We start from the raw sequence: 5,458 nt of genomic DNA, 5'->3' as shown, positions 1-5,458 counted from the left end.
GGAATTCAGTTTCTTAACACGTACATATTAGTTCCTTGTCTCCAATACAAATGTTATGATATGGGATAACAACTGTATTGTAGAGTTTCCAGGATGGGAAGATGTATTAGAAATCACAGTGTGTCAGGTGAATATAATTGGGTCCAAAAAACAGCCAATTCATTCATACGTTAAGGTACAGGGCAAGAGAGTTTTATTTTGTAGATACATATCCACAATAGAAATACATAATCACAGACTTTTTAAATGTTTTACAAAATCTCCACTGTCCATTCAAAAGATGATTTTTATAAAATGCTACTAACCACACCCAGGTCTAATCTGGATTCATATGGATCAAATCTCCTACCTAGCTTTATGTTTTTCTTCCTAAAATTTATGAACCCGATTACAAATCACTGCTGAGTGACATTCAGAAGATACTGCAAGGGTGTCTACTCTACCTCTCTTGTCACATGTGCTTCAGCAGAAGGATTATTGATGGAAGCCTGAGACACAGATGAAGAGGAATTAGAGGTGTGAGGTATAGAATTGCAGAAATTGCATCTATATAAACAAAGAAATAAAGAAAGATGATATTCTGTTCAAATGTTTCCTATTTCAAAGAACTCTCCAGAGTCCCATTTACTCCTGATAAGCACTAACAGTGCTTACAAGATTTCTTCATCCTAGAGAATGGCTTAAATTAAGAAAATACTTTTAGTTAAAAAGAAAGCTGCAGCAGAACTTGAAAGGTATAGAATAAAACCTGGAAAAGATTTCATCAGACAATGAGATCTAGCTCTGGTGCCTTAATCTGCGAAATAAAATTATGAAATAACTGATTCCTGTTTAACGCAATAGTACACACAGGCCTTGTTTTATTGTGCTTTTGCTTTATTGAGCTTCACAGATACTGCGTTTTTTACAGATTGAAGGTTTGTGGCAACGCTGTGTCCAGCAAGTCTATCGGTGCTATTTTCCCAACAGCATTTGCTCACTTCATGTCTCTGTGTCACATTTTGGTAATTCTCATAATATTTCAAACTTTTTCATTATTATTGTATATGTTATGGTGATCTGTGATCAGTGATCTTTGATGTTACTATTGTACTTATTTTGAGGCACCACGAACCCCACCCATATAAGACAGAACACTTAATCAAATAAACCAATAGCCAGACTCATCAAGAAAAAAAGGGAGAAGACTCAAATCAACAGAATTAGAAATGAAGAAGGAGAAGTAACAACTGACACTGCAGAAATACAAAAGATCATGAGGGATTACTACAAGCAACTGTAAGCCAATTAACTGGACAACCTGGAAGAAATGGATAAATTCTTAGAAAAGCACAACCTTCCGAGACTGAACCAGGAAGAAATAGAAAATATGAACAGACCAATCACAAGCACTGAAATTGAAACTGTGATTAAAAATCTTCCAACAAACAAAAGCCCAGGACCAGATGGCTTCACAGGCGAATTCTATCAAACATTTAGAGAAGAGCTAACGCCTATCCATCTCAAACTCTTCCAAAATATAGCAGAGGGAGGAACACTCCCAAATTCATTCTACGAGGCCACCATCACCCTGATACCAAAACCAGACAAGGATGTCACAAAGAAAGAAAACTCCAGGCCAATATCACTGATGAACATAGATGCAAAAATCCTCAACAAAATACTAGCAAACAGAATCCAACAGCACATTAAAAGGATCATACACCATGATCAAGTGGGGTTTATTCCAGGAATGCAAGGATTCTTCAATATACGCAAATCTATCAATGTGATTAACCATATTAACAAATTGAAGGAGAAAAACCATATGATCATCTCAATAGATGCAGAGAAAGCTTTGGACAGAATTCAACACCCATTTATGATAAAAACCCTGCAGAAAGTAGGAACAGAGGGAACTTTCCTCAACATAATAAAGGCCATATATGACAAACAAACAGCCAACATTGTCCTCAATGGTGAAAAACTGAAACCATTTCCACTAAGATCAAGAAGAAGACAAGGTTGCCCACTCTCACCACTATTACTCAACATAGTTTTGGAAGTTTTAGCCACAGCAAATCGAGAAGGAAAAGAAATAAAAGGAATACAAATCAGAAAAGAAGTAAACCTGTCACTGTTTGCAGATGACATGATACTCTACATAGAGAATCCTAAAGATGCTACCAGAAAACTACTAGAGCTAATCAATGAATTTGGTAAAGTAGCAGGATACAAAATTAATGCACAGAAATCTCTGGCATTCCTATATACTAATTATGAAAAATCTGAAAGTGAAATCAAGAAAACACTCCCATTTACCACTGCAACAAAAAGAATAAAATATCTAGGAATAAACCTACCTAAGGAGACAAAAGACCTGTATGCAGAAAATTATAAGACACTGATGAAAGAAATTAAAGATGATACAAATAGATGGAGAGATATACCATGTTCTTGGATTGGAAGAATCAACGTTGTGAAAATGACTCTACTACCCAAAGCAATCTACAGATTCAGTGCAATCCCTATCAAACTACCACTGGCATTTTAAACAGAACTAGAACAAAAAATTTCACAATTTGTATGGAAACACAAAAGACCCCGAATAGCCAAAGCAATCTTGAGAACAAAAACGGAGCTGGAGGAATCTGGCTCCCTGACTTCAGACTATACTACAAAGCTACAGTAATCAAGGCAGTATGGTACTCGCATACCAGATAGATAGATCAGAAACAGATACAGAAAGATAGATCAATGGAACAGGATAGAAAGCCCAGAGATAAACCCACGCACATATGGTCACCTTATCTTTGATAAAGGAGGCAGGAATGTACAGTGGAGAAAGGACAGCCTCTTCAATAAGTGGTGCTGGGAAAACTGGACAGGTACATGTAAAAGTATGAGATTAGATCACTCCCTAACACCATACACAAAAATAAGCTCAAAATGGATTAAAGATCTAAATGTAAGGCCAGAAACTATCAAACTCTTAGAGGAAAGCATAGGCAGAACACTCTATGACATAAATCACAGCAAGATCCTTTTTGACCCACCTCCTAGAGAAATGGAAATAAAAACAAAAAGAAACAAATGGGACCTAATGAAACTTAAAAGCTTTTGCACAGCAAAGGAAACCATAAACAAGACCAAAAGACAACCCTCAGAATAGGAGAAAATATTTGCAAATGAAGCAACTGACAAAGGATTAATCACCAAGATTTACAAGCAGCTCATGCAGCTCAATAACAAAAAAACAAACAACCCAATCCAAAAATGGGCAGAAGACCTAAACAGACATTTCTCCAAAGAAGATATACAGATTGCCAACAAACACATGAAAGAATGCTCAACATCATTAATCATTAGAGAAATGCAAATCAAAACTACAATGAGGTATCACCTCACACTGGTCAGAATGGTCATCATCAAAAAATCTAGAAACAATAAATGCTGGAGAGGGTGTGGAGAAAAGGGAACACTTGCACTGTTGATGGGAATGTAAATAGATACAGCCACTATAGAGAACAGTATGGAGGTTCCTTAAGAAACTAAAAATAGAACTACCATATGACCCAGCAATCCCACTACTGGGCATATACCCTGAGGAAACCATAATTCAAAAAGAGTCATGTATCAAAATGTTCATTGCAGCTCTATTTACAATAGCCAGGACATGGAAGCAACAACCTAAGTGTCCATCATCGGATGAATGGATAAAGAAGATGTGGCACATATATACAATGGAATATTACTCAGCCATAAAAAGAAACGAAACTGAGTTATTTGTAGTGAGTTGGATGGACCTAGAGTCTGTCATACAGAGTGAAGTAAGTCAGAAAGAGAAAAACAAATACCATATGCTAATACATACATATGGAATCTAAGAAAAAAAAAAAAAGGTCATAAAGAACCTAGGGGACGGGAATAAAGACACAGACCTACTAGAGAATGGACTTGAGGATATGGGGAGGGGGAAGGGTAAGCTGTGACAAAGTGACAGATGGCATGGACATATATACACTACCAAACGTAAAATAGCTAGCTAGTGGGAAGCAGCTGCATAGCACAGGGAGATCAGCTTGGTGGTTTGTGACCACCTAGAGGGGTGGGATAGGGAGGGTGGGAGGGAGGGAGATGCAATAGGGAAGAGATATGGGTTCATATGTATATGTATAACTGATTCACTTTGTTATAAAGCAGAAACTAACACACCATTGTAAAGCAATTATACTGCAATAAAGATTAAAAAAAAAATGCTGTGTGTTCTGACTGCTCCACTGACTGACTGTTCCCTGTCTCTCTTCCTCTCCTTGGGCCTTTCTATTCCCTAAGACACAGCAATGCTGAAATTAGGCCAATTAATAAGCATACAATGACCTCTAAGTGAAAGGAAGTCACACGCCTCTCATTTTAAATCCAAAGCTAGAAATGATTAAGATTAGTGAGGAAGGCACGTCAAAAGCTGACATAGGCCAAAAGCTAGGGCTCTTGCCCCAAAGAGCTACCCAAGTTATGAATGCAAAGGAGAAGTTCTTTAAAGAAATGAAAAGTGCTACTCCAGTAAACACATAAATGATGTGAAAGTGAAATATTATTACTGCTGATAGGGAGATAGTTTTAGTGCTCTAGCTAGAAGGTCAAACCAGCCACAACATTCCCTTAAGCCCAAGCCTAATCCAGAGCAAGGCCCTAACTCATTTCAATTCTCTGAAGGCTGAGAGAGGTGAGGAAGCTGCAGAAGAAAATTTGAAATGAGCAGATGTTGGGTCATGAGGTTTAAGGAAAGAAGCCACTTCCAGAACATGAAAGTGCAAGGGGAAGCAGCAAGTGTTGATGTAGAAGCTGCAGCAAGTTACCCAGAAGATCTAACTAAGATCATTAATGAGGGTGGCTCCACTAGACAACAGATTTTCAATGTAGACAAAACAGTCTTCTATTGAAAGAAGATGCCTTCTAAGACTCTCATACCTAAAGAGGAAAAGTCAATGTCTGGCTTCAAGGCTTCAAAAGACAGCCCAACTTTCTTGTTAGGGGCTAATGTAGCTGGCAACGTTAAGTTGAAACCATTGCTCATTTACCATTCTGAAAATCCTAGGGCCCTTAAGAATTAATCTACTAAGTCTACTCTGCCTGTGCTCCCTAAATGGAACAACAAAGCCTGGTGACTGCACGTCTGTTTACAGCATGGTTTGCTGAATATTTTCAACCCACTGTTGAGAACTATTGCTCAGAAAAAAAAGATTCCTTTCAAAATATTACTGCTCGGGCTTCCCTGGTGGCACAGTGGTTGAGAGTCTGCCTGCCGATGCAAGGGACACGGGTTCATGCCCCGGTCCGGGAAGATCCCACATGCCGCGGAGCGGCTGGGCCCGTGAGCCATGGCCGCTGGGCCTGCGCGTCCAGAGCCTGTGCTCAGCAATGGGGGAGGCCACAACAGTGAGAGTCCCACGTACCGCAAAAAAAAAAAAAAAAAAAA

Source organism: Lipotes vexillifer, unplaced genomic scaffold, assembly GCF_000442215.2.
Source record: "Lipotes vexillifer unplaced genomic scaffold, Lipotes_vexillifer_v1.1 scaffold644, whole genome shotgun sequence".
In the NCBI taxonomy this organism is placed as follows: domain Eukaryota; kingdom Metazoa; phylum Chordata; class Mammalia; order Artiodactyla; family Lipotidae; genus Lipotes; species Lipotes vexillifer.
Note: the sequence above shows the minus strand (reverse complement) of the source record.